Source organism: Etheostoma cragini, chromosome 21 (assembly GCF_013103735.1).
Source record: "Etheostoma cragini isolate CJK2018 chromosome 21, CSU_Ecrag_1.0, whole genome shotgun sequence".
Classification (NCBI taxonomy): Eukaryota; Metazoa; Chordata; class Actinopteri; order Perciformes; family Percidae; genus Etheostoma; species Etheostoma cragini.
This window is the reverse complement of record NC_048427.1, coordinates 4,592,319-4,603,743: the sequence shown is the minus strand read 5'-3', so window position 1 is coordinate 4,603,743 and position 11,425 is coordinate 4,592,319. Positions and strand designations below refer to the sequence as shown.

The following is an 11,425-nucleotide window of genomic DNA, read 5'->3' as shown; positions in this document are numbered from 1 at the left end:
ACAATAACAAGTAACAAATGATGCTCCTGAAGAAGCAATAACCTTAGTTGCAGTTCTATTAACTATTCCCCAATGATGTCATTCCTTCCCCAGGCTGAGATCGCTAGGGGAAATGGGACACTTCAGAAGACCACGCTGTGTGAAATATCTGGTAAGTTTCATGTCAAAGAGAAAGCGTCTTAAAACCCAAAATTAGACAAATTACTTAGATCATAAAAAAGCAAGCAAATGTTAGACACATAAATATTGAGCATCAAAGTCAAAAGAACCAACGAGCAATATTTAGTGTGTTGTTTTGCTGAAAGCCTCTAAAGCTGGATTTAATCAGATTTTAACTCACGTGGAATTTGTCTTAATTTCAAAAAGTGTTGGACAAACACACACTTCTGATGTAAATCACTCTACTTGGCAATTTTAACCTGTTAGGGAGGTTTTTTTCAACCAACATGTTGACGCAATCTAAATTGCTTTTTGATTAACACAATATTAATAAGACAGGTTTGTTTTGATGCATCCTGTATTCTTTCAAAGGCACTACGTTCTGTGGCCAGGAGAGAGCTTGTTGACTTATCTCAGATGACATTGGCTCAGTGCAGTAGGGACCTGAATCTGTTGTGCTTAGTGCAAATGATTTATACTGTATATGTTTTTTTAATGTATTCAACTTTGTCAAGAACTGACTTTGATGTTTGTTGTATTAGCATCTGCTGTATGGTGAATTCAGAAAGCAGCAGGGCAGTGTTATGCTTTTTAAAAAGTGTTTTGGCTCTGTATTTTAGTACATTAGATAAACCGCATACCTCATAATTTGAATTATTAAATGTCAGAAAACAATATTTTGAAATACAGTCCAGGTGAAAAGGAATGAAAAATGAAACCTTTTGTAGGGCTCACTGACTAAAAGACAGCATAGTTTTTCAGTGCTGCAAGTCACACTTTCTTAATGACATAGAGTATATTTTCAAGAGCAGAGACTGAAAAGAAAAGTTTTTTTCTTTTTTCTTAAAAGAGAAAATGTATACAGTGTATTGCACCAACCCAGGATACTCTTTGGGACTGCATGGTTCCCTTTTGTGCCGAAGGAAGATTGAGTGAAAGCACTTCTTGTCCTCTAGAATTAGCCTTGGGTGCCCTTTTATATTGCCTGTTCTAATGGCAGTGAATTATGCTGACAAAGTAAGTGCTGTAAAGGCCGTCAGCCAAAAGACTTGTTGAAGTTCTCATAAAGTGTCAGGAAAACAAAAGAGTGCATGGAATTCTCCTTCCCACATCCCTCAGGTGAGGAACAAAGCTTGGTGTTAAAGTTGGTCTTGGCTGGGAAAATGCAGTGAAAACAATCCGTCTAATCCAGCGGAGAGCCATTGTGATGCTAATGATACACCGTGTGTATGTCTTCTGTCTGGACCTGCTGACCCTGACTCGCTCTGATCAGGCTTTAAGGAAGATGAGGATTACATTAGCAGTGTTTGTTTGCTGGGAGGCGAGAATGCAAGTCAGAGACCTTGTTCTTGGAGAGACGCAGACAAGGGCATCGTCCAGAGCCTCCTGCCAAAACAGACAGAAAAGCAGCTACTCTCCCCTCCCTTTTAGAATATAGATTACCTGTCCACTTTGCTGGTGTATCCATCCTTAAGCAACACATTAGGTTTGAGTCTACATTTTGTACATTAATGGTGTCTTACACAATGGTCTAGTCATGCTGCATTTTATTATTCTTCCATGAACCTCTGTACATCCGGCAGTGTTTCATTTCTAATCCATCGTGCCTCAACCTGGTTTGGTGGGGGTAAACAATCCGCCGTGAATCTCCCAGTGCTCTGTTTTCACTCAGAACATTTACAGAACCTTTTTTTAATAGCATAATAATCTTTGCACGTAATTATTATTTTTGATACAGCAAGAAAAGCAATTCATTTAGAACAACCAATGGCACATTTTTGTTAATATGTAACTGAGATATTATAATGTAAATGAATAAACGATCATGGTTTAATGTAACAGCCTATGACAGGTATATGGACAACCCATGCAGCTCATGATAACATATCATGTAATATGATATATTGTTATAGATTAAGCTACCCAGCCATATGTAAAGTCATTGAATTTAGCTCCACCTTCAATATACAGTGTCAAATTGATGTACACAATACTGCATCACTACTTATAATCCAATAACATAATTTTTCTGAAATGGGCCATTTTGCAAATACTTTCACTTCTTCTAATGTTTTATTACTTTTACTTAGGTAAGATTTTCAATGCAGGATTGTTACTTGTACTTCTATACTGTTGTATCATTACTTTTACTTTAAAAAAAGATCTGAATATTATTTCCACCACTAGTTCACAATAACCGTTAGTGCTACTGGTAGCTTAAAGCTAAAGTGCGTATTGTTTGGCAATGGCTTGAATGTTAACAGCTGTTCATTGACATGTAAAAGTTCTGAACCACGGTTTTAACCAAGAGGCAAAGGTTATTTTGTATAACACAAGGTGAGCGGCTTCCATCCACAATCTCTCTGTATCACAGGCATTATTTGAAATGCATCAGAGCTCCCCATCCATCTAAGTTTGAAGATGTCTCCATAGAGATGATTGACGAAGGTAAAAGGCCGCTCTGGAGAGACGCCCCGGGTGAACAGATGAGATCACAAATTTCATCTCTTTCTGACTCGTTCTTTTTCTCTGTCACAGTCCCTCTCTCTCTCATCTACCGCTCTCTGGTCCTCTCTACAACATACACAAACACCAGTCCAACGTACACAAACAGTGCATATTTCTTCTTTCATCTTCATTGTAGTAAAGGGTATACAGAGAAAAATGTTCAAGGTAAAATAAAAAAATATAAAAAAGTCTGAGCGAGTCTTCCATGTTCCTGGAAGGATATGAATCGTTACTCTGTAGGATGAATTAGGAGTTCAGACATCTTTAAATGGGCGGGCAGATTATACTTTCAAGTAGCCCAAGGGTTTTACTCCTCCTTAGTTGGAATAACTATGGAAATATATAATCTGTGTTCTTTCCCTAGTTCGTAAGTATGGAGTGATTTGGTATTACTCAACTGTGATAACAGATGTTAATGTGGGCTTTTATTGGAAGGCACACCAGGAATCAGTTGGTTGGTTTAGTTGTTGTGTGTGCAATGTGGGGAGACAAATTACGCATTAAGTGACAATGAAATTGCCACAAGCTGGACTCGATGCCATTTTCACCGTCAACTTCCGCAATTTCACTGATTTACCATTTCTTAAACATTTCAGAATCTTGGCACCCAACCATGGCCAGAAGCTATGAAGAACCTTGATTTTACTGCAGTATCATGTCCCTCTGTCATGTCATTTCATTAGTGTAATGACCCATTGATTTAGCATTTATGCAACAAATTGTATTGAAGCTGGCTGTGGTCCAAGTCAATCACAGGCCTGGCCGGCTGTGCATCTTGGCAAAAGAAGGGGATTAAAATGACTTGGAAGAGCAAGGAGAATTTTTGTTTCTCAACCCTGACAAACAAGGATGTCCTCCTGCTAGCAACCCACCAGGCTTGGTTTCCTCCATTCTTACCTTGTCTCTCTCAGGGTTAAGAGAGAGGCAGGTAGGTGCGCTGTACACACATTTGGCACATTAGTCTTATGAGGTATGTGGTGGAGAGATGTGAATAGCTCAGCGGTGAAGCAACAGATGGACCTGGCAACATGAGTGAGGGCCGCAGCTCGTTCACAACAGGAGCAGCTTGAAATCTTCTGCAACCTCAATGTAGGTTTATGCTTGTTAAAGTAGATTTGGTTCTTCTTCAGCGTAATCCATGCTCCCTCACAAAATGCTGTGGGCAATACTACAATAATTTCCACACAAAGACCACACCCCTTGCCGTTCCTACCCCAACATTCACAGCTTGGTTTCATTCAGTATTCAGCCAATTGGCAAGCCTAAATGGGTTGCATGTAATGTGTGCATTTTTCTGTTTGCCCTTCAAAAAAAAGACTGAGCATTTGACCTGCGGCAGTTTGAGAGAACAAGGCTGTGTTGGGCAAGTGTAACTGTTACAGGTTATTTGAATCCTTTTTTTCAGGAACAGTTGGTGTCTTATTTACATTACCTTTACTTATCCCAGTAACACTACATCTATTTTTGATATCTCAGGAGTGTCCATTTGTTTGCTGAGGTTAGGCATTGATGACGATGGATTGAAGGATAGGTTGTCAGGCAGCAAGCCTTGCAAGTTTTGTTTGTTTGTTGTAAATCTAAGTATACGTTTAGACACAACCTTTTCGTTGTGCTCCATGCGACCACTGGTGCTAAGCTAGCTTGCAGTGCTCATTGAATAGCTCCAAAAACCATATGCTGGATGCTTGGTAAACCGCAATGTCTCATTTTCTTCCTTTGCAATCTGTCTGCGGAGGCTTTGGAGTTTTTTGAAGTCAATAAAAGGGGTAAGGGGAAATCAATATAACGGGTAACTAATCACCGCTGCTGTAAAATAATTAGTAACGTACGCATATGTGTATAAGTCATCTCATTCGTTCCCTTCCTGCAAGGGTCATTACAAATATTATGGGATTAAGATTAAGCATAGAGCATATGTTAAATACCTATTCCAACCCTAACACTTGACCTTTCCACCAACATGCTACCTGTCCAACATTAGATATGAATAGCAAGTAACCACAGACATGCCTGTTTCAGTTCTGCTGCAACAAGGCTCCTCAAAGATTGCCATTTGTCCCCATTCAACCCACACACTGCTCCCCCTTTAACATATTGGCATTTCTGAGGTGCTGGGCGGTAATTGTCAGCCCCATGGCGGCTCCTCGTTTGTTTCACTGACATTTTGCCTTTGGTTGATTGTGTATTTAACAGGGAGAGGAAAGCAAAATTAATTGGAGAGAAGCCCTAATCTGTCTGCTTGAAATGTCACCCCTGTATTGTGATGCCTAAACTGACACAGTGGCACGCATGAGGCAGCAGCAGGGAGTAGAGAAATGCAGAGATGATAGAAATATAAAACACAAAATTAAAAGCAAAAGGGGAAGATAGACACCTGATGAATCATTCTCAGAAATCAAATGTGCTCAAAGACTCCAACTTTGTCCCTATGGGTTTGAACCTCAACATTACATTGATAAAAAAGGACCAAAAATGTATGTCTCATATGTATCTGATGAGAAAAGATCTCTTGCAGTCTTTAAAGCCACAGTGTCAAACATCAGAATGAAGAAGTTCTACTGGTCTGTAAGACTCCATCTCTAGAGCGGTGTTGAAGTTTGCATGTGAGACATAACTGAGAAAGTACAAGATGATCAAAGCATTATTATCCAGTACTCTGGAGCTCGTAGTCAGGCGCTAGGCACTAGGTCGTTTTTGAAATGTCACCGCTACCCCCCCAGGGAGTCCCTGAAGAAAATAGATGGACGAGACAGACCTAGAAAATAATTTTTTATATTCTCATATAGACTCACTTTCCTGCTTGCTTATCTATGACAAGATTGCTTGATAGTCTCTCCTTTTGCTAGCAACTGGAAAGGGCAAGCCATGATGCCCTACCAGGTAAAAAATGTGAGATTTTCTGACTTTGTTTTACTGTGTAAAAATAAATGTATTATTTTACAGTTTGCAAGTGGTAGTAGCCCATACGGAAAAAAACTACAAAAACAGATTGTACTATGGCCAAACAATAAATATCAGGGCAAGCAACGCAGGCCTTCTGATGTTTCTGAATCTGAATTAAAATAAATGCAGAGATTCTTCTCAGTAATAACCAAACTACAGTATGGGGTGTTTTTGTTGCACCTGAACAGTGCATCCTCAAATGCAAAGAAGCAATTTAGATGATGTGGAATTGTTATGCCTCTGCGCCGGCGATGGCAATAACCAGAGGCATCATGTTTTTAGATTGTCCGTTGGGTCATATATCTGTCCCATTCCCATGAACTTGATATTCAAGGAACGCCTTGATGGAATTTCTTCAAATATGGCACAAACGCCCACTTGAACTTAAGGATGAATGGATTAGACTGTGGGGGGACAAAGGTTAATGTGTCTGTGAACACGTTTTGGGCCATAACTGAAGAATTTACACGCTAATTATGACATTTCAAACAAGTCTCATAGTATAAAATTTGAAAGTGATAACATTTCAAATCTAAAAGGGCATAGGTTAACTTCCCTGTTTGAAATGATAATGTTCTTCAAGAACACCTTTCTGGTCATTATTCAACACCAAAACTCAGGAACACAAGGTGGGACGGTCGGATACTGACTTTTTGACACTAATCTTGGGCTCCCACCTCAAAACTGTAGTGATAGTACACATATTCTGTGCCGCCGACTTGAAGATGTGTGTGTGAAGCATCCACGATCCCTGTTCGAAGCATTGCCTACTCTCATGACTACAAATTTATGTTTTGACCAGTTTCTCTTGTAGTCCACCTCAAGTTTACTGCTTTGGTTGATATTGAGCTTCCAGTGATTGTCGTTGCACCAAAGCACTGTACGTCTCTGTAAAAAATAGTCTCTTAGGGCAATTTGTACACCTGTAGTTTGTTTGCTTTTGTCCGAATAAGATGGTGAGTTTGTAAACTTGGAGAAATTTGCCCTCGGTCGGTTTGGTTTGGCTTCACACTGCTGGTGCTCATCTGCAGGGTGACCGAATGCCTAGTATGAATTGGGTCCTGATTTTCTTGCATTTGTCCCTCAGTGTATCATTTTTGTATGATGAAAACAGACACACAAAAGAGGCAGCCGTGTTATTGACTTGTGAAATCACTATGAAAGTAATCGAGTACATTCTTTTGTTAGCTGTTTACTGTGTTTGCTCTGAGCAACTTTCCCAAATAACCTCAGGCGAGGGTGTTGACAGCAAAGGATGTCAGAAGTACATCATGCTCGTCAAAGGTTTTTAATTATCTACAGGTCCCTATCATTAGTTTCATTAACTGGACTACACTTTTGTCCTTGTTGTTAATGAAAGCTTTATTAGAAGTTTTCCATTAGTTCCGATGTGTCACAGTCGTCCCCCCCGCCCCACCATCTGGTCATCTTACTCATATTTAAAAATAGGATGTTGGGGTTACACTGTATATATATTTACCCACACATCAGCACTACCATCGTAATATATATTATTATTGAAAACGCCTCAACTGTAAATATTAATGTAAACATTTGTATTGAGTAAATACTGGAGCTTTTTGATCAATCGGAAAGCATCCAAATAAAAGACCTTTAACAAAGACATGCAGGTCAAAGGGACATCCATCCATCCATCCATTCATCCATCCATCCCTCCATTCATTCATAATGATTCTTTCTAGTTTGTTTTGTATACAGGCAATGCTTTTGGTAAATAAATAACTTGTGGCTAGAGAATGAAGAGATCTTCTGCTGATGAAATTGAGCTAAAAGAACAGAATTTCATCACAGATGAGTAGAAACCCATATGGCATGATTCTCATGAAGTGTGCTGGGGTTTGCTGAGAATCAGCGCAGCCTGGAAAAAGCTGCTCCTGAAGTCCATGGGTTGGTTCTGTAATTAAAAAAAGTAACACAATAATAATAATACATCTAATTGAAATCACATTAATATATATTTTTGGGGGAGGATAAATTCAACTTTGGAGTTTTAATTTCAGTATATTTACGCAGATGGAAAGACATATTTACCTTTTAATGTCAGGGTTATATATTTGTGTTTGCATAAATTCAGACTAATCTGAGCTAGAAATTAGTTTCCCTTTCGTCAGTCATCAGAACTAATGATCGTTGCCAAGTATTTGGTAACAATTTTAAAAAACACAAAAAAAACATAGTTAATAAATGGTAAATTGTTCGTTATTTAAACTTAAGATATTTTACAGTTAACAAACAATGCGATGAGGATTTATAATGTTTCCTTATTGGGACGAGATGGGACACAAGTGCAGATCAGCCGGCAGTAGTTAAAGTCTGACCTGGGTGGTCTCATAATACATATGGATTCAAAGATGAGTCTGACTTGGCACCTCTAAATATTCAGAGATCCCACGCCCATGAGCTGACTTTTGCAGATTGGTAGCCGAGTTTCAATTGTACAAAGATAATTAGAGGGTATAGCCTCTCTCTCTCTCTCTCGCTCTCTCTGTGTGTGGTCAGTGTGGCGCTGACTGATTGCTCTCTTTCGCTGTCTTTCTATTTTCTTTTTTTTAAATGAGACAAAAGCAGAAAGCAACACGTTACTTTTAATGATAATAAAGAAAAATGTTCTCCCCTTGTCTTAAAATGGTCTTAAATCAATACAAGAGTAGCCTAGTTCCTTGTGTACTGCTGCAATGAAACGTTTGGTTACGTTGTAACCTTGGTTCTCTGAGGAAAGACTTTGTTTCCGCTCATATTTCTTTATTGAAGTTTTCTTTAAAATAAAAGTCTTGTATGGTTCTCGTGAACCCAATCTCGTCTCGTGTCTCGTCACACCCCTAAGTAAGTAAGTAATAGTAATATAGTAATAGTAATATAGTTTCATTAGTTCAGTGTAATGCAAATAATAACTTTATAAATTTAGATCTTATTAGCATGGATTTTATAAAGTTGCTACTAATAATTATAATTTAGTTAATGAATAAGTGGTTCATAAAGCATCAAGTGACATGTCTTTGGATCCATTACATCTTTTTAGTGATCTACAAAAAGTTGATATTTGTACACTGATAATAGCTGTCTAAATAACCTAAATAATGGTTATAGATGCTTAACAATATATTAACCATTCACAAGGTATTACAGTAACACTTGTTACTTTGTAATAGCCATTGAAGCAATGTCTGTTGCCGGGTTACACATATGTATTGAAGTAAAATCATATTGTAATAATTGAGAAATACTTTGAAATTTTGTGTGCAACAAACTATAAATTATAGCTTTAGTAATAGTTAGGGTTATTCATTTCCATGTCACTGTTCACAGTTAAGTTGAACTATTAAAGTTCAGTTAACTCATCATTTTAACATATCATTTTACCATTTATTGGTGATGGATAATATAGAGTGTTACCAAGCATTTTTCACAGCTTGTTTCGGAGGCTGAGACTTACACACGAACATGCGGATGCACATTCCACATATGGCGACGACGCTGGAGATCTGAAGGGCCCTGCCGCACTCTGCGCTCATCAGACACTTCCTTGTCTGCAAGCAGCACTTGGGACAGCTTTTGCCTGAGCTTTTAGTCGTCGTCTTCTCCTCCTGTTTCTTAGGCTGAGTTTGCACCGTGTCCTCCAACGCTCCGTCCCATATCTCGCTCCCACCTTTTCCCATGACTCTTGGCTTTTTTTTAAAAAAAATTTAGCCTATTTTCTTTTCTTTCTTTTTTTCTTTTCAAAGAGTAAGTAGAGTATTATGGCTTGAGGATAGACAGGTCAGATCTGTGAAGAAATGGCATGCATGTAATTGTGTGTGTGTGTGTGTCACAGTTGTAGTATAGCTCAATGTTCACAAGGAATAATATGAACCACATTATGTGTTCACGCTCTCAGGCTTCACAATACTGGCTTTTGTTTACAATAACAACATCATGTGTCCAAAATGTCATAATGCTGTGATTTCTTTAGTGTATTGTTTGTTAAGACTTTGCAGCTCTGACTATATCTGTGAAAGCTATGAGTCAATATTTGTTCATTGCACTTGCTAGGCTTGTTGTTTGGCCATCTTTGGTTATAGGAATGCTTTAATTGGCGCAGAGTACATTCCTGCTTTAAACACTTCCTTAAAACGTAGAGGACGTTGAATAATCAAAGATCTAAATGTGAAATCAACTATATTAGACAGGCCACTGTCACCCTTTTGAATCTGTTTGATGAAGATATCTTAACCATATGTATTGGTCCTTTTAAATAAGAACAGAACATATCATATGCAGAACTGTTCAGTTTCATAAAAAAAAAAGTCATCGTCCAAGTGTGAATCATTAACACTAACCTTAACTCCCTTTATGAAAACTATATTGAGTGAAGTCACATTGATTTGACAGATTAACAATTCTTCCACACTGATGATCATTTCTTGTGCCAGGAGTTGAGGCCCCCTGTTTTAACTGTCAGATACAATTGCTCCCCAAAGCCATTATCAGATATTAAGTGATAACCCTGATGGTGAAATAACTGCTTATCTGTGCCATGCGGTGGCTCCACATTTATTACCACTGACAGTAAATTAGATTGCTGGCATCTGGAGAGTATACTGGCATTTTGAGTGCACCTTTCCATCTCATTCTGCTTTCAAAACTCCATTGGTTTTCAATCATAAGTAATGAAATTCCATCAGCCTCCTCGGCCATGAAAGCGACTAGAAAAGGAAATGGTATATGGCCATTAAGAGTAGAGAAGGCGAGTAACGATCTTACCTTTTGGCTTTTAGCGTCGCCTCTCTGTCCGTTTGAGTCTTTTCTTTTTGTAGTGTAGACTTTTTTCTTAAGGGAGAGTAGTGAACACACGTCTTCACCCTTCCTGACACTCGCATGCTGTTATGAACAACAGGGTGTAGGTTCTTTTGTCTCAGCCTCAGCTCACATGGACAGAGCGGGTGTGTCTTCAGGTTTAACAAGTTTGATCGCCCTGGCGGGCAGCCATTTGGTCTTTCAGTTGCAAAACGTAGTGCAAGTGTGAACAAAAGCTTTGCCCCACCAAATAAATTCCAGTCTGTCCCAAAATGATTGACAGATGAGGGACTCAAGCGCCAGACAGCAACTTAATTCATGTTATGGATATTTTCTAATACTGTTCAAGGTTTGTTTACATCAGTAATGATTGTCAACACAGCAATAAAACCGTCTTATATTTTCAGTTAGGAACATTTGAGAAACACTTTGAATAATTATATTTCATCTATAAATTTAAGTTTTCATATTAGTTTGTAAATATGTGAATATTCCTCACATTTGTGAGGTCAAATCTATTTTGTAAATTATTTTGTATTTTGATAACTGTGAAATTTCAACATGTAACTTGCATAATTCCTTCAATTGATCCATTAATACATCTTCACACACGGTAATATTCTCTTTCAATAGCTAACTAGATCTCCTCAGTTGCTTGACAAGTGTGTGTCTTCAGTGGTGCTGAGGAAACACAATCAAGCTTTAATAAATAATTACACAGGATAATTAATTGATCAGACAGCACATTTTGTTACATGATGAACATTGATGAATGAAGAAAAGCAATTTAGGAAAACAATTAAAGCACAAACTGTTAGAAAAGAATTGCATTCCATTACAAAACGGAATTACTCACTGACCCATTCATCATCTAGGAATGTAGCAAAGTAAAATGCACAATAATTCATTAGTTTTCTCAAAACAATGTATTTGAATGGGTCAATAAGAAGATAGGGAAAACAGGTGTGTGTGTGTGTGTGTGTGTGTGTGTGTGTGTGTGTGTGTGTGTGTGTGTGTGTGT

At 38.2% G+C, this 11,425-nt stretch overlaps 1 long non-coding RNA gene across 1 annotated transcript; it reads right to left on the bottom strand.

The window, feature by feature from the left end:
• Positions 1–6,951: 6,951 nt before the first annotated feature.
• LOC117937265 lies at positions 6,952–10,557 on the bottom strand. Its single transcript, XR_004655121.1, has 3 exons — positions 10,372–10,557; positions 9,065–9,394; positions 6,952–7,525 (listed from the first exon to the last, which is right to left on the bottom strand). It is a non-coding gene; the product is annotated as an uncharacterized LOC117937265 (long non-coding RNA).
• Between the last annotated feature and the right edge of the window lie 868 nt (positions 10,558–11,425).